The sequence below is a fragment of the Doryrhamphus excisus genome, linkage group LG16, assembly GCF_037039965.1.
Source record: "Doryrhamphus excisus strain RoL-2023G ecotype Guam linkage group LG16, RoL_Dexc_Guam_v1.1, whole genome shotgun sequence".
Taxonomy (NCBI): domain Eukaryota; kingdom Metazoa; phylum Chordata; class Actinopteri; order Syngnathiformes; family Syngnathidae; genus Doryrhamphus; species Doryrhamphus excisus.
Window position 1 is genome coordinate 14,316,176 of NC_136372.1, and position 19,127 is coordinate 14,335,302.

General features: G+C 37.3%; 1 long non-coding RNA gene across 1 annotated transcript in view; it reads left to right on the forward strand.

Annotated features, from left to right (window-relative positions):
* LOC131103021 (uncharacterized) overlaps positions 1-18,885 on the forward strand; it is a 96,192-nt gene extending 77,307 nt beyond the window's left edge. Inside the window, exons 3-5 of the long non-coding RNA XR_013629947.1 lie at positions 6,570-6,673; positions 9,873-10,013; positions 16,669-18,885. This is a non-coding gene — a long non-coding RNA (uncharacterized LOC131103021). The remainder of the gene's footprint in view (positions 1-6,569; positions 6,674-9,872; positions 10,014-16,668) is intronic.
* The last annotated feature ends 242 nt before the right edge of the window (positions 18,886-19,127 follow it).

Consider the following 19,127-nt stretch of genomic DNA (forward strand, 5'->3'; position numbering starts at 1 on the left):
CAGCCAATATCGAGCATTTTTATTCAAAAGTAAAACCAGCTTCACTATTGTAGCCATACAGTAGCTATGGCATGTAAAGACGATAAGATCTTGATCGTGTCGCGCTAATGTTCTTTATGTTGATAAAGTGACGTGCATTCATTCTCATAGCAACCAGGAAGCATATTCATTAATGTGTATATTTACAGTAGGCCAAGCAAAGTGTCCCATGCGGCTCGTTGGAAAGCAGCCACCTACACAAACATTGCCTTTTAATGATGCATGCATCCCACTGTGTTCTTTAGAATAATATTTATTTCATTTCTACATTGTAATGGAACTCAGATGGCTTGTTGGGAGTATGACATCATTTGCTTGGGGGGGGGAAATGAAAGAATAAGCTTTTTTTTTTCCAGTGGAGTCATTAGGGCTGTTATAAAAATGAAGTTTGCAATGTCTTTTTAATGTTGACGTTAATGTCAATGCCGTGAAAAAATGGGTGTTCTACAAGCACAGGGGTGTCCAAAGTGGGGAGGCTTTTTGCAGCCTGTGGCTAATTTTTGTATTATTTACCATTTATTTATTTATTTTTATAACATATTTTTTTTTATAATTTCATGACAAGCCTGTGGCTAATTTTGTATTATTTACTATTTATTTATTTATTTTTATGACATTTTTTTTTTATAATTTCAAGAAACTTGTAATTTTAAGAGTATAAATAAAGTATTTTTGTAACATAAAATTAAAATATCAAAGAAAAAAATTATGTTTTTTTAATCATAATATAATGAAAAACAAACAAAACAATTAAAAGATTGGAAAAGCTGTAATATTATCTGAATAAAATATTCTAAAATTAATAAAAAGTTATTTTAGTATTTTGTAAAATAAAATTAAAATATCAAAGAAAAAAATAATGTTTTTTTTAATCATAATATAATGAAAAACAAACAAAACAATTTAAAAAAAAATTGGAACAGCTGTAATATTATCTGAATAAAACATTCTAAAATTACAAAAATATTATTTTAGTACTTTTGTAAAATAAAATTAAAATATCAAAGAAAAATAATGTTTTTTTATCATAATATAATGAAAAACAAACAAAACAATAAAAAAAAGATTGGAAAAGCTATAATATTATCTGAATAAAATATTCTAAAATGATCAAACATTATTTTAGAAGAAAATTTTAATATTTTGACAATTTTAGAAAACAAACGCTAATATCTTTTCATTTTTCACTATGTGGCCCCCACGGGAAAAAGACCCCCCTGTTCTAGTACGTCTTACTCCTTGTCATTAGAAGTGCTTGGGTTCCAGTGAAAGATTGTTATCATCCGGTGATCCATCAGAGTGAAGACAACATCTTCTATAGACAGGAAATGCATGCATTCCTCATGAATGGTCCGAAACATCTCCGCCAGGGGAGGATAAGTGTCTCATTCTCGCCATGGAGGCAGGCGAGGGAAAGTGAAAGCATTGTTTGCGCTGCAATCTGCCTTTTCTTCAACAAAGACAATACCCCTTTGATTGTCGTCTCCCTTCTCCTCCCCCCGAGATCCAAGTTCAATCCCGACGAATCAATAGGCGGTACCCTCTCCTTGTCAGAGGTCAAACGAGGGGGCGGCTGCTTTGTGGCGGGAGGGGCGAAATGGGAAGTAAATGTGTTTTAGTGTCAAACAGAACAACCTTTGACCCCAACAATGAAATACGCCTGTGTCTCTAATCCATGCTAATACAGTATCTCAGGAAAGGAAGAACAATCATGCTTCGTTTATGGTGGTTAATTAGTTAATTCTGAATTAACTGTGATCAAGGAATTTCCGCAAAGTAGGATTTCTTAGTTATAAATGAAATATTTTTTGTAGTTAGAGCATAGAAAACCTGTTTATAACCTTATAAATATGCTTTTTGACATTATTAGAGCCCTCTAGACAGGAAATAACACCCCTATAGTCACCTTTACACTCCTTTTACCCAATAAAGTAGACATAATAACAGAAAATATGACATAATCTAGACACACCTGTCAGTATGTCAAAATTAAATGTGATCAGGGAATTTCTGCAAAGTAGGATTTCTTAGTTATGAATGAAATATTTTTATAGTTAGAGCATAGAAAACTTGTTTACAACCTTATAAATATGCTTTTAGACATTATTAGAGCCCTCTAGACATGAAATAACACCCCTATAGTCATCTTTACACTCCTTTTACCCAATAAAGTAGACATAATAACAGAAAATGTGACATAATCTAGACACACCTGTCAGTTTATCAAAATTAACTGTGATCAGGGAACTTCCGCAAAGTAGGATTCCTTCATTATAAATGAAATATTTTTATAGTTAGCGCATAGAAAACCTGTTTACAGCCTTATAAATATGCTTTTTGACATTATTAGAGCCCTCTAGACATGAAATAACACCCCTATAGTCACCGTTACAATCCTTTTTCCCAATAAAGTAGACATAATATCATAAAATATGACATAATCTAGACACACCTGTCAGTATGTCAAATAAATGCGTGTCAAATCCATCGGTCTGTGCGAGCGCTGTCTGCGTCTGTCACTGTCGGCCTTCCGCCCATTCTTCTCTACTTACAGTATGTCTGAAAGGCAAAGGAAGCCACGATATTCGATATGCACGTGTCTGTTCTTTGGTTGTTGTTGAATCATCCTCAACGTCGCAAATTCATTCATTCAAGGATCATTTTTATACATCTAAGCTATTGAAAAGGACTTATTATTTATTGCAAAGGTTAAACCCTTTTTTTATTCTTTCACCAAAATCGATTAGAAAAACTATATATAAATTAAATAATAATGTTAATGATTTTATGAAGTGTAATCTGACATTTTTATAATTTATTTTTATAATAATAATAATAATTTTATAATCCGAAACAATTTTTTATGATCCAGTTTTATATTTCATGGGCTCAATTTATTTACAGATGCTGCAGCATGATGAAAATGTTATAGTTATAAGCTATTAAGGGACAAATTCAATAGTATAAAATAAAAGTAAATATGATGTGTATATGCAATATGTCAAATATATCATGATAAAATAAAATATGAAAATTAAATAAATTATAATATTCAATGTAATGTGTGTTTACATATATAATAAATATAATAATATAATAGTAATACATAATGATGATAAAATCAATTTAAAAAGATCAAATAATGCAGCATATTGATAATGTTATAAATAGTTATAAGCTATTAAGGGACAAATTCAATAGCATGAAATAAAATAAAATATGATGTGTATATGCAATATGTCAAATATAACATGATAAAATAAAATATGAAAATAAAATATTTTTTTAATATATGTTTACATATATAATATAAATACTAATATAATAGTAATACATAATGATGATAAAATCAATTTTAAAAAGATCAAATAATGCAGCATATTTATAATGTTATGAATAGTTATAAGCTATTAAGGGAAAAATTAAATAGCATGAAATGAAATAAAATAAATGATGTGTATATGCAATATGTCAAATATATCATGATAAAATATGAAAATAATTAATAATATTCAATGTAATGTGTGTTTACATGTATAATATAAATAATAATACATAATGATGATAAATAAATAAAAATATGAAATAAAGACTGATTTTAATTCATTAATTTTTTTTCTATTTATAATAAAAAAAAAATTAAAACACCACGTTTATAATAGCTAGTGGTATAAATGAAACAAATTTGTATGTACATATAAATAAGTACAGTCATTCCACAACATGTGTAATTATGTACTTGACGTTGTTATGAATATGGATAAGTTGGAGGTAATTTCCCTGATGGTCAAAGCTGACATGTGATGCAAAGCTTTCCGAGAAGGCCTTCTGCATTCTTGACTTAATTACAGTGTCTGCGTAAAGCTTGCACGAAGCGGAAACGTGACGACTGATCTTTGGTTGAGTTCCCCATTTTCAAACCTGATGCGCCACTCGAGCCGTTGACGGGCTCAAATGTTCTTCTTACAAAAGACAAGGTTGACATTTTTTACTGAGGATGCTCGTTTTTTAAGATCTTTTCCACTGATCGATGCAGCATGAATGCGGACATGTGCAGTACTTGCAAATTTTTTTATTTTTTAAATTTTTTTTAGCAAATAAAAATTCCTGATGATGAACAGATGGAGCTACTTACTTGATGCGCTGCAAATCGGGCTCGTCGTGTTTGAAGTCTAATCCGTCAAACCACACTTGGGTAAACGTTGGGGATTGTGGAGGAATGGCCCATTGCACTGTCCCTCGGAAAAGGGAAATGTAAAACGCATGAAAGTGCCTGCAGCCTGTAATTATTGTATAAGCGCTGCGGTGCGGCTGAGAGGAGATGCGCAGTAAAACGCTGAAGGCGACTGCAGTTACCGTATGAGATCCTTGTCGTATTAATTACTCTGCTGAATTCTTTCTAGGTACGAACATATTCACACTTTTTTCAGGTACCTTGTGGATTTTTTAAAGGGGACATAAGCTCATTTTTCTCCCTTTGTATTGAGTTGTAGAATCCTATAGAGCAGCTACATACAATAACCAGCATACAAAGCTTTATAGTTTGTGTTTAAAGGGGACATCAGCTCATTTTTCTCCCTTTGTATTGAGTTGTAGACTCCTATAGAGCAGCTACACACAATAACCAGCATACAAAGCTTTATAGTACGTATTTAAAGGGGACATCAGCTCATTTTTCTCCCTTTGTATTGAGTTGTAGAATCCTATAGAGCAGCTACATACAATAACCAGCATACAAAGCTTTATAGTATGTATTTAAAGGGGACATCAGCTCATTTTTCTGCCCTTTGTATTGAGTTGTAGACTCCTATAGAGCAGCTACACACAATAACCAGCATACAAAGCTTTATAGTACGTATTTAAAGGGGACATCAGCTCATTTTTCTCCCTTTGTATTGAGTTGTAGAATCCTATAGAGCAGCTACATACAATAACCAGCATACAAAGCTTTATAGTATGTATTTAAAGGGGACATCAGCTCATTTTTCTGCCCTTTGTATTGAGTTGTAGAATCCTATAGAGCAGCTACATACAATAACCAGCATACAAAGCTTTATAGTACGTATTTAAAGGGGACATCAGCTCATTTTTCTGCCCTTTGTATTGAGTTGTAGACTCCTATAGAGCAGCTACACACAATAACCAACATACAAAGCTTTATAGTTCTTCCAGAATCTGCACCTATTCAGCTGTACTTTTTTGGATTTCGTGGTTTCTGCGAACACGGTCTGTTTTAATTTATTCCACCCACGGCCCGCCTCCAGGCACGCCCACTCCGCTGTGGTTTGATACACTTCCGGTTGGTGCCGCTAACTTTATCGCAGTTGATAAACAATATAGGAGTTGATAGTAAATGGCAAATCCGATCCGGAAGTAGAGACTGGAGAGTCCGAAGGTTCTCAAAAAACGTCTTTAGCATTGAGAGGCGTTATATACGCTATTTATATACGGTTTATTTCAATGCATGACAGCTGTGTCATATAGGTGTATATAGGTATGCTATTACTACCAACTTTGCTTTTTTTCAGTTTAGTTTATTATTTTCCAAATTTTTCAACTTTGTTTGTACATAATTTTTGGAAATGTTTTTAATATTTTTTTAAATATTTTTGTAATTATGATTTTTTGATTTCTTTCTCGAATAAAATTGTATTAATATTTCAACTTTATGCTACTAAAATGACTTTTCCTCATAATGTTATTACATTAATTTTGTAAAATCATGATTTTTTGCAAAGATATTTAATATAATTTAATATATAAATATAATTTAATATTTTTAATATAATTCATTAGATATAATTTGTTTCTCTTAATATTTAGATTTTATTCTTGTGAAATTACTGCTGATTGTCTTGTTAAATTATATATTTACAATGTGTTTCGGGCCAATAAAAACACAGCCAGGGGCTGCACATGGCCCCTGGGCCGCACTTTGGACACCCTTATAGTCCCACAACCCCCACACTTGGCTTGTTGCTTGTTTGCCTGCCTTTTTTTTGCCACTTTTTGTTCCATCCCTGAGTAGAATCCTTCCTATAATAAAGATAATGACACTAAAATCTCGTGAAATCAAGAATATTGCAGGCAAAAAAAAATGAAGAAATTATCATTTTTGAGAAGAGAGCCAAAAGTCGATGCTGAACGAGTTAAAGATTAGCGGTCTCAGTCCTGCGTCTTCCAGCCAGTGTCTGACTTTCCCCAGATTGAGTCACTGAGCAGAAGCAGTGAACCTTGATCCGACTTGCCCCAGTTAGGAATGCAGGCAGGGGCGGCGGAGACTAAAAGTTGTGTGAAGTTTATGTGAAAGCGTTGGCTTTATCACGAGCGGCGTGGCTTTCACCTGCTCTTAAAAACAAAACAAAAAAACCATAACAAATGCAAAATATGCACGGTGAGGTCAAGACGAGGACGCATCCTGCTTGCTAATCTTTAGCATTTTATGGGCCTGCCTGGGAAAGTCCAATGACAATAATTCAGCGCTATTGATTAGTAGCTTGTTTCATTGACTTCTATAAATCATCCAACAGGTGGAGCCACTACAATCTGACCAATCGACGAAAGGAACGCACCGCACCACGTGTTACGTCATTGCCGTGAGCTCGGCCCCTCAGCCGACCTGATTTTTTTTAAGGTCAGTGCTCGTTTTGCAAATCTTCCTGATCTTTCTGCAGGACACTTTTTTGCACATCTTTACAAATCTTTACAAATAATACCACATTTTACTTTAGTCCCTTTAGTAGCTCCCATGCATGTTACCACATGCTGCAATTTGCATACACTCCCTAAGGTGCTCGTTGTGCTCTTGTTAAGAGGTAGTTTAGCAATATTGTTCGATATATTAATGAAATGATGTTTTACACCCCCATTACCATACTAAGTGTTTTTTTTGGGGGGGGGGGGCTTCCTGTATTGCATTCATTTTCTACTGCTTATCCTCACGAGGGTCGTCAGCCAATCACAGGGCACATATAGACAAACAACCATTCACACTCACATTCATACCTATGGACAATTTGGAGTCGCCAATTAACCTAGCATGTTTTTGCATGCACGGGTGGAATTGAAGGGTGGAATTGAACCCTGGTCTCCTAGCTGTGAGGTCTGCGCGCTAACCACTCGCCGTGCAGCCGTGATATTATTAATTAGCCTATTATTATTACTATCAGAATTATTCTTATTATTACTACTACTAGTAGTAATATTAGGCTTATTGCTTATATTGCCAATTAACCTAGCATGCATGTTGTTTGAATAATTTTACTTTATTTTAGTTTTATTGTGTGCGAGATTCATTGTTGTACGCCCCCCCCCCCAAGTGCACATTCATTCATTCATTCATTCATTTTCTCCTAGCTCCTGCGTGTTAACCACTTGTCCGCCGTGCAGCCCATGATCAGTTATCTGAGCTATTTTTAATTTTAATTCATTTAAAAATAATACAAAATAATAATTTTTAACAAATTTAAAAGAAATTCTACTTGGTGAAAATGTTACGATGATGTGTAGTGTTCTACATTGGCCATTGGGGGTCAGTAATGTTACATTAAGGAGACGCAGGAAGTATTGTACAGAAACCGGATGTAAAGAAGTGTAAAGTTGACTATAGGGTTGCTATGTCATGCATAGAGGGCTCTAATTATGTTAAAAAAAAGTGTACAGAGAGAAACAGGAAGTAAAGAAGTGTAAAGTTGACTATAGGGTTGCTATGTCATGCATAGAGGGCTCTAATTATGTTTAAAAAAAGTGTACAGAGAGAAACAGGAAGTAAAGAAGTGTAAAGTTGACTATAGGGTTGCTATGTCATGCATAGAGGGCTCTAATTATGTTTAAAAAAAGTGTATGTAGAAGGTCATGAACAGAAAAAAAGAAAAACTAAGAAAAAAAAGTCACGTTTGCATGTTTTTGGAATGTGGGAAGAAACCGGAGTACCCAGAGAAAACCCAGAGATCGAACTCGGGTCTCCTTGCTGTGAGGCCTCCGCGATAACCACTCAATCTACTGTGCAGTCAAATTAGTCAATTAATGGGAACAAAAAGCTAATGCTTTTCTTATTGCTGACAACAGCAAAAAAAAAAAAATCAGGTGTGACTTTTGTTAGCTTCTAATTTTCCAGGATATGCCGAGAGAGACCAGCATATCCATATTGCGTAAGAGGTTGAATGTATTCCCGGTGAACGGACAGCAGCATCCGATGTATTTCAGTTAACGTTTTCTGCAGCTTGTCATCCATGGTTCCCATCGTGTGTGATAATAAGAGTCGTTTAGAGAAAGACAGAGCACCATCTGGTTGGAGTTGTGTCATGTATACGTGCAAATAAGAAAACATAACCTTCTCATGCTCCGTTTTTAAAGGTGCGGTGCAAATTTGTGTTCCGATCGCTCGTCTATTGTGATTTAGATCTTTTGGGAACGTTTGCCCGCAAAGTCAACAAAAAATGCAGGGAGCCGTTTTAATATGGTGCTGTGCCTTCTGCTAATGTTGATTTAAGTCACAATGACATGCAAATGTGATAAATTCACCTTTTTTTTTTTTTTTTTTTTTTTGATCGGTGCTTTAATGTTTTGTCCTTGAAACAGTTGGGCTGTAATATTCCGTACAAGAGACCTCATAAAACAGGCCTTATATTCATTGATTTTCCATCATCAGCATACTTTTTCCTGTTCATTAAATCAGGAGTTGGGTTTGTTTATTCAAAAGGACCACGCAGCTCGGCTAATCGCTGCGAGCCATGAGGCTGAGGCGTGGTCGGTCTAGACCCAAACCCGTGTGAAAGGTCTTTTCAGTGGAGCCACGTTGAATTTGGTCCCCGTCCCTCTTTCAATGTTTTTATTGATATTTGGATGGATTGGCAAAGAGTGCTCTTTGACAGCAGCGTTTGTGGACTGGTTTTACTGGTCCGACTCATGCAGCAGAAGCGCGTCTTATGCTGGTGCAAAGCATCGGGGGTTCAGAGTGAAGAAGCCATTTAAGACATAATAAGACATAAGACATAAGCCACAATACAGTAAGCCCTCGTTTATCACCATTAATTGGTTCCAGGCCCGAATGTGATATGTGAATTTCAGCCAATTAGGAGTCCTTATTCATAAATGGAATATTTAGGATGATCTGTTTACGACCGTGGTCGAGTGGCTAGCACGCAGACCTCACAGCTAGGAGACCAGGGTTCAATCCCCCCCCACCCCCCCCCCCACGACCCTCATGATGAAAAAGCGGTAGAAAATGAATGAATGAATGAATGTTTACGACCTTCTAAATACATTATTTTTTCCATTGGTAGAGCCCTCTAGACATGAAATAGCACCCCTATAGTCACATTTGCACTCCTATAATCCAATAGTGATTTAATTTCACAATTTTTTGCTTGGAAATGCTTCATTTAGAGGAAGAACTGGTTAAAAAAATTGTTGAAATATGCATTTAAAAAAACTAATAATAGTGCATGTTTAACCACAAATCAGCAATGGTTTATGAATTCAAATATTAATTATAAAATTGACTTTCATAGTTGATAGTGCGGAGACCATATTTCTCCAGCAATGGATGTTTTTCTAGCCTGATAGTCCAAGTGTGAATATGTTTTGCATCATTTTGACACATGGAAGTGAAAACCTCAGTGCCACTGGTCATCCTATGGATACCACTTGAAGCATCTCGGCCAAAAATGAATGTGCACAGAAATAAACATGGCGTTGCAAAACCTCATGTAAATGCCATGTCCATGTGTACTTACGCCTGAGTAATATACACATTACTTGAACGTTTTCATTGAACTGCAGCAGCACTGAAATATGTCAAGTTGTGTGGTCCATTCCTTTGGTGTTTGCAGACTCTGGCGAGCGTGCTGGATGGATGTCAGCGGTGTACACAATGGTGGCGTTGGGTGTGGGTGTGAAAGATGCCAAGGTTGGGACTGTGAGACGTGCATCGGTGCCAGCCACACATGCACAGGAATCCGTGATGCGCCATGGCAAGTACAACCGTTTGCTTGAAAGAAGCACAGAAGGCTGCACGGTGGTCGAGTGGTTAGCACACAGACATCACAGCTAGGAGACCAGGGTTCAATTCCACCGTCTGTCATCTCTGTGTGGAGTTTGCATGCGTGGGTTTTCTCCGGGTACTCCGGTTTCCTCTCCACATTTCCATCCCAAATTGTCCATAGGTATGAATGTGAGTGTGAATGGTTGTTTGTCTATATGTGCCCTGTGATTGGCTGGCCACCAGCCCAGGGTGTACCCCGCCTCTCGCCCAAAGACAGCTGGGATAGGCTCTAGCACCCCCGCGACCCTTGTGAGGAAAAGCGGTAGAAAATGAATGAATAAATAAAAATTAATTAAATTAAGTAAATTTTTTTTATTAAATAAAATTAAAACTATATTAGGAAAGCAGGAAGTGAACAAATGTAACAGTTACTGATTGTAAAAGTACCAGATGGAGGGGTAGGATTTAATAATTGGCAGGGCCACCAGTCAGTCAAGGGTGTACCCCGCCTCTCGCCCGAAGACAGCTGGGATAGGCTCCAGCACCCCCCGCGACCCATGCTTTTCAACCAATGTTATGTGTTAATCAGTCTCCTAAAGGTGGCCCAGCGAGGTGTACTGTATTCGGGCACATGTTCCGAGCAGCTAGTGAGACATCTCTGGCAAACCTTTAGCACTATTCAAATGCCGTGGCACAACATAACCCAGATATGGTAGATATGTGGCTAATCTTGCAGCATTTGGTACAACCTCATGCAAAATGTCTCAAAATGAAGCAGTGAATGTTTGTTTACAAATGAGCTAAGGGGAAGTTTTTTTTTAAATAATCGGTTATCTGAGCTATTTTTAATGTTGGTTTTATCACTATAACGTCATATTTGCCCAATAATTATCCTGCACCTTTAATGTATTGTATATATTCTAAGTAATGGTAATGGTAATGGTTTTATTTCATTTGAACATGTTTCAGATTACAATTGAATGCATCCCATAATAAGTTCACAGTTCCACATGTTCAAAAGGAGTAGGAAGAAGCAAAGCTTATTAAATCCTACCCCTCCATCTGGTACCTTTACAATCAGTAACTGTTACATTTGTTCACTTCCTGCTTTCCTAATATAGTTTTAATTTATTTTAATTTTTTTAACTTAATTTTATTAATTTTTATTTATTCATTCATTCATTCATTTTCTCCTTACAAGGGTCGCGGGGGTGCTGGAGCCTATCCCAGCTGTCTTTTGGGCAAGAGGCGGGGTACACCCTGGACTGGTGGCCAGCCAATCACAGGGCACATATAGACAAACAACCATTCACACTCACATTCATACCTATGGACAATTTGGAGTCGCCAATTAACCTAGCATGTTTTTGGAATGTGGGAGGAAACCGGAGTACCCGGAGAAAACCCACGCATGCACGGGGAGAACACGCAAACTCCACACAGAGATGGCCGAGGGTGGAATTGAACCCTGGTCTCCTAGCTGTGAGGTCTGAGCGCTAGCCACTCGCCCACCGTGCAGCCTTTTTATTTATTAAAAAAAATTATTTTAAGTACGAGGTGATATGACCATACAATGACATAATGTGTACCATATTAAGTGTCAATATAGTGATATATATAACACATCATGACTGGTTCAAGGCTCATTCCATAGTTTGATTCCACATACTGAAATGCTATGGCTTTTTAACGTAGTCCTAGCATATAAGTGTTTCAAATGTAGTTCTTCCAAGTAGATTATCGATACATACAATATGATTCAAATTCAATAAAATCGACAATTTAATCCAAACATCCCAGAGATTGTCGCGAGTCTTTAGCGAAAAGTTGTTGTTGCTTACAGAGGTCATGAAAATAATGTTCCACGCTGTATGGAGGACTGCGTAATATCAGCTTTAATTGCAGTGGATGCTTTCTGTCGTGGCATAGTTCCACCAGTCTGTCCTGGAGCCTCGCCCCTTGGAGGAGACGAGCGTCTCGGTCGTGTGTGATTTCACTGTATGGCCTTCAGTTTGGGGCATGAAAAGGTGACGTGGCGGTGATTAATGTTAATCGTGGCGGATTTACTGTGTGTTTATTTTCTGCCGCAATCGGGGAAAGGGAGAGAGCCGGGGCCCCCGTGGTCTATGAGGGCTCACGCCCGGAGCAGGACGTGAGGTCGGGGAGGATTTGGATGGTGTTTGCCGTGCAGCGGCGGCTTGTCCGAGGAGGTTGCTGTGAACAAGGGTTGTGTTGTCGCTTGTGCGTGACTGGGGGGGAGTTCATGCTTGCCAGAGGTTCACCAATTTCGACACTGAAGCTGTTTTAAAAGATGAGATTTGAGATTCAGCACAACCTCAGAAACCTGGATATGTTTAGAGTAGTCAGTGTACAGCTTGTGTGGAAGTATAGCATTCCTGTTCACTGAAGATGCAGCCACTCCATCTTCCACACCATCTGTAGGATCCAACATGGTCTCCCAGTGCTTCTCAGACAGCGCAGCACTGCCACCATGTTGACTATTTGTACTACAGTGGCACAACACATAATCATAGAATAATAATAATAAATTATGGTTATTCCATAGTTAATTATGGCGCATTATGAGTGAAAAAGTATTAAGAAACTAAATGTGTAGTATTCTGGCCACTAGGTGTCAGTAATGCTCAGTTATTAAGACATGACATTGTATTATCGTCAGGCTGCACGGTGGACGAGTGGTTAGCACGCAGGCCACACAGCTAGGAGACCTGAGTTCGATTCCACCCTCGGCCATCTCTGTGTGGAGTTTCCGTGTTCTCTCCGTGCATGCATGGGTTTTCTCCAGGTACTCCGGTTTCTGTGATTGGCTGGCCACCAGTCCAGGGTGTACCCCGCCTCTCGCCTGAAGACATCTGGGATAGGCTCCAGCACCCTTGCAACCCTAGTGAGGATAAGCGGTAGAAAAAGAATGAATGAATGAATGAATGGAGTCAGCCTTGGCATGTCAGATACAAAATAAACTGAAAAGTTCTCCTCACAATCTGTGTGGAAGTGGTACGTTTTGGGCTTCTTTGTCCTTTGAAACACTTTCTTAAAGGAAAAGTACATTTTGTTTTGGAATTTTGACCATCATTCACAATCTTGATATGCCTTATAAAGATATACAAACAGCTAAAAAGAGGCAGCTAAGAATGCACATAATGGGATGCAACTATTCCGCCTCTAAAGCCTTCTGGGAAAAAAAAAAACTCCCAAAACAGCCAAGAATGCTCCATTTACAATAAGCTATAGCGACATTGTTATTGTTATTAACATTAATACGCCAAAGAACTACTTTACTGGCATAGTGACACCTTGCCACACAGGCTAGCTACTAGCCTTCTATTCTTTGTTGCAATGTGAAATCACCTAGGAAGGAAGTGCTTAAAATAACCAAAATACGATAAAATACTATGAGTATTACATGATACCATGAATTTTACTACATACTCACAGCATGGATACATCACCATTTTTTTTAATAGAGAGCTATGGAGGAAGAATAGTTGCATAAACCCAGCTTGTTTCCAGACTTTAGGACAGTGTTTTTTTGGTTTGGTTTTGAGCATCTTAAAAAAAAAAAAGTTTTTTTAACCTTATATTATGTTTTTTGGTTACCATGGTTTCAGTGTATGTATTTACAAGAAGCTATGGCGACATTGTTATTAACATTAATACACCAAAGAACTACTTTACTGGCATAGTGACACCTTGCCACACAGGCTAGCTCAGGGGTGGGCAAACTTTTTGACTCGCGGGCCGCATTGATATGACAAAATTTACGGGGGGGGGGCAGACTATATATTTTACACGTAACAGTCCACCTGGTATTATTGTATCTGTAAAATTGTCATGCAATCTGCTATTATTATTTATTATTTTATATTTATATTTATATTTATTTTTAAAATAATAAAATATTATAATAATTACAATAAAATAAAAATAATAATTATTATATTATTATTATGTAAAATATGCAAATATAACAATAATATTATATATAATTAATATAATAATTAGCATTGATATAATAATTATAATAAACATAATAGTTCTAATAATAATTATAATAATCTAATAATAATAATTATTATTATTATTATTATTATGTGCTTGTGTCCCTTTTTTCAGGAGCACTTTGTAAACAACAGACCATGTCAAAAAACGAAATTGGTAAAACCATCAAAAGGTTGGCTCAGGCCATGATGCCAGGTTGTATGTTGAGTTTAAATGAAATACTTTGGAAAGATTGGGCGGGCCGTATTCAAACACTTGGCGGGCCGGATGTGGCCCCCGGGCCGTAGTTTGCCCACCCCTGGGCTAGCTACTAGCCTTCTATTCTTTGTTGCAATGTGAAATCACCCAGGAAGGAAGTGCTTAAAATAACCAAAATACGATAAAATACTGTGAGTATTACATGATACCATGAATTTTACTACATACTCACAGCATGGATATATCACCATTTTTTTACATTTTTTTTAATAGAGAGCTATGGAGGAAGAATAGTTACATAAACCTAGCTAGCCATTTTTAGTTTCCAGACTTTAGGACAGTTTTGAGCATCTTAAAAAAAAATAATAATAATTTTTAACCTCATATTATGTTTTTTGGTTACCATGGTTTCAGTGTATGTTATGCATTTTATGTATGAAAAGCAAAGCATCCTACCAGACATCCATCGTCCAGCTGCTATCTCCATCATCCTTAGAAGAACTGTTGTGTAACGAAGCAGCGATTGGCTCCATCGTAGCTACAATCCCGATATTTATCGCGGCCCTGCCCTTAAAAACACAGAATAACAGAAAAGTCTGTGATAAAATCCCAGTGTGCATTGTATCGACGCTGTTTACACTGAGGGATTCCCTTACCACTTGTGTTAAATGCAAGCCGCCATGTTATTCCACCAAGCAAGAAAGAAAACAATTACTGAAAATGAGTCGGAGTTAAGAAGAGGCCTGTGTGTAAAATAACAAAGACGTGCGACTGTTTGGATCTGATAAGCCATGTCGAGTGTTTCCTCTAATGCTTCTGAAAATAAACAGCTGGGTTGATGAGGTGAATGGAGGCTTGGTTCGGGTCCTAACCGCAGCCCCGGGAGCTTGTTTGAGGGGTTGGACCAGTCGGGAGCAGAAAAAGGGGCTCTCATCAGAGACTCAGGCGCCGAGTGACTTAAACGGGGTCAGTGTGTTAGGAGTCTGTAGCGGCGAGAACGCACGCTCTGTCACCTACGACGACTCAACCCACGCTACCCACGCTCATCTTCAAGCGACCCGCATCTGATTTGTTTATGTTTATGTTTACCGACCCCTGAAACGCTGCATGTTCACACGACTACACGGGTGTCAAACACGGAAGTAAACAATAATAAACTGAGTGACTTTGCTTGAAATGCAGGTTATCTAAACATATTTACAACCTGTGTACTGGTGGCCAGCCAATCACAGGGCACATATAGACAAACAACCATTCACACTCACATTCATACCTATGGACAATTTGGAGTCGCTAATTAACCTAGCATGTTTTTGGAATGTGGGAGGAAATCGGAGTAAAACACAGAGATGGCCAAGGGTGGAATTGAACTCGGGTTTCCTAGCTGTGAGGCCTGCACGCTAACCACTCGTCCACCGTGCAGCCTGGTTTAAGTTACATTCATTCATTCATTTTCTACCGCTTATCCTCACAATGATGCTGGAGCCTATCCCAGCTGTCTTTGGGCGAGAGGCGGGGTACACCCTGGACTGGTGGCCAGCCAATCACAGGGCACATATAGACAAACAACCATTCACACTCACATTCATACCTATGGACAATTTGGAGTCGCTAATTAACCTAGCATATTTTTGGAATGTGGGAGGAAACCGGAGTACCCGGAGAAAACCCAGGGATGGCCAAGGGTGGAATTGAACTCGGGCCTCCTCACTGTGAGGTTTGCACGCTAACCACTCACTCACCGTGCAGCCTGGTTTAAGTTACATCCATTCATTCATTAATTTTCTATCGCTTATCCTCACAAGGGTCAGAGGGGGTGCTGGAGCCTATCCCAGCTGTCTTCGTGCGAGAGGCGGGGTACACCCTGGACTGGTGGCCAGCCAATCACAGGGCACATATAGACAAACAACCATTCACACTCACATTCATACCTATGGACAATTTGGAGTCGCCAATTAACCTAGCATGTTTTTGCAGAAATGGAATTGAAGGGTGGAATTGAACCCTGGTCTCCTAGCTGTGAGGTCTGCGTGCTAACCACTCGGTGCGCCGTGCAGCCGTGATATTATTAATTAGCCTATTATTATTACTATCAGAATTATTCTTATTATTACTACTAGTAGTAATATTAGGGTTATTGACTTGCTTATTAGCCTGCTTTTGCCCTATTATATACATTTTTTTGGTAATAAAATCACTAAAAAATTATTTAGGGGGGCTTAAGAACATTTTAGGGGGGCTGAAGCCCCCTAAAATAGGCCTAATGACGCCACTGGTACTCCAATTCCGACCTTTGATTCTGCAGAACCAACAAGTTCAAATGGTGTAAATACCCGCATTTGGGTCTTACAGACTGAACACTGGGATCTGTCTTTGGTACGATACAGTTGTCAAATGAACTGACTCATTTTCTTCTGCTTACCCAGATCTGGAAACCTTGACTTCAGGCTCCAAACCACCTTTTTGAGCTCCACCAGAAGGACACAGACGCATGTCCTCGGTCCTCCTGACTAGTCTGGTATCCAGGATGCATACGGTCCGGACCGAATACCCTGCTGGGATCTCCTCCCGAATCACCAAGCTCCTCATCCTGCGTGGGACATGGAACATCAAATGACCCCAAAAGTCAAAATGGTTACATCCCGAATCCGTCTTCAATTGAGGTTCCTTAAAATGGCAAACCGAACCATCAACAGTTTCGTACGAGGTTGTTAGCTTATTTGTAACCTGTGTCGAATTTTCAATTGTTGTCAATTGTCGAACCGCTTTCCGATGTTAAGTATTCGTAAATTCAACATACGGTAAATAAGAAGCGAATGCAGTCCTGGGTTGGCGACTATCCGACCAAAAGGCGTGTTTTGTGAGTTGGGGAAAAGGTGACGTCAGAGAACGTTGCACGGGACGGATTCCATTTGCGATCAGTTAATCTGAAACCATTAATCATCCATTAATCGAGTAATCGCTCATGCCCTTGATCTGCAACTACAGTATCAGAAAAGAGGCAAAAATAATCAAAAAGAGGCAAAAAAAATATATCAAAAACATTCAAGAGGCGGAAATCAGAAAACATTTACAACAAAAAACTGCTAACCGAATACCAAAATAGTTGTTGCAGTACTACACACAAATAATGCGGCATCAGATTTTTTGTAGGGCATCAAACCCTGGCAGTGTGAAAGCAACCTCAGAAGCCAAAAGGACGCACGAGTTTCCTGGTGTTTGTCTTTTACCACAACGTCTGAAGTGACCAGTCAGACCAGGACTCACACAGTCGTGGCAATGAATCAGCCCTGTGTGTGTGTGTGTGTGTGTGTGTCTGTGTGTGTGTGTGTGTGTGTGTGTGTTTGAGCCAATGAATGCTGACCTCATGCCTTTAAATGCCCCCCTAAAAATAGAGTATTTTACCACGTCTGGACGCCCACGCGCCACACCCAGCTGGTGTCATGAGTGTCACTGGTAGGAGGATCAAATTACCCGATTTTCAATCTTGGAACGTTTGTATCTTCACAAAATTCATCAGACAGGAAGGAGGAAGTAACTCCTCGACGTCATCGAATCACCAGGGCGAGCCATACGAGCCGTACGAGCCGTACGAGCCGTACGAGAGACAATGAAACAGGGCCACACCAGCAGAATCCATCCATTCATGCGTAAGAAAAACACAAGCGTTCTTAGGGAGAGGGATGTCCAAAATGCGGTCTGGGGGACATTCGCTGCACACGGCTGTTTTTAGTTTATTAAGAGCAAAAATGTGTAATGTAATGATAAAAAAGTAATTTTATGGGAATAAAGTTATTCTATTATGATGGAAAATAATGTCATTTTAGTAGCATAAAATTCAAAAAAATATTTTTTAAAAGTACAATAAAGTCGAAAATGTAAATAAAGAGAAAAGAGAATAAAACAAGAATAAAGTTATATTATGAGGGAAAACGATGTCATTTTAGAAGCATAAATTTGAAAATATGTTATTTCTTAAAAGTACAATGACAAAATCAGTAAATATTACAAAAAAGTGTAATTTTATGATAATAAAGATATTATATTATGAGGGAAAATAATGTCATTTTAGTAGCATAAAATTGAAAATATGTTTTTTCTTAAAGGAACAATAACAAAGTTGAAAATTAAAAAAAAAAAAAAAATTATGATAATAAAGATATTATATTATGAGGGAAAATAATGTCATTTTAGTAGCATAAAATTGAAAATATGTTTTTTCTTAAAAGTACAATGACAAAGTCAGTAAATATCACAAAAAAGTGTAATTTTATGAGAATAAAGTTATTATATTATGAGGGAAAATAATGTCATTTTAGAAGCATAAAATTGAAAATGTTATTTCTTAAAAGTACATTAACAAAGTCGAAAATGTAAAAAAACAAGTGTAATTTTATGATAATAAAGTTATTATTGTGAGGGAAAATAATGTCATTTTAGTAGCATAAAAATATGTTATTTAAAAGTACAATAAAAAGTCGAAAATGTAAAAAAAAAAGTGTAATTTTATGAGAATAAAGTTATTATATTATGAGGGAAAATAATGTAATTTTAGTGGCATAAAATTGAAAAAAATTATTTCTTAAAAGTACAATAACAAAGTCGGAAAATGTAAAAACAAGTGTAATTTAATGAGGATAAAGTTATTATATTATGAGGGAAAAATGCCATTTTAGTAGCATACAATTCTAAATGTTATTTCTTAAAAGTACAATAACAAAGTCGGAAAATGTAAAAGAAAAAGTGTAATTTTGATAATAAAGTTATTATATTATGAGGGAAAATAATGTCATTTTAGTAGCATAAAATAGAAAATATGTTATTTCTTAAAAGTACAATAACGAAGTTGAAAATGAAAAAACATTTAATTTTATGAGAAGTTATA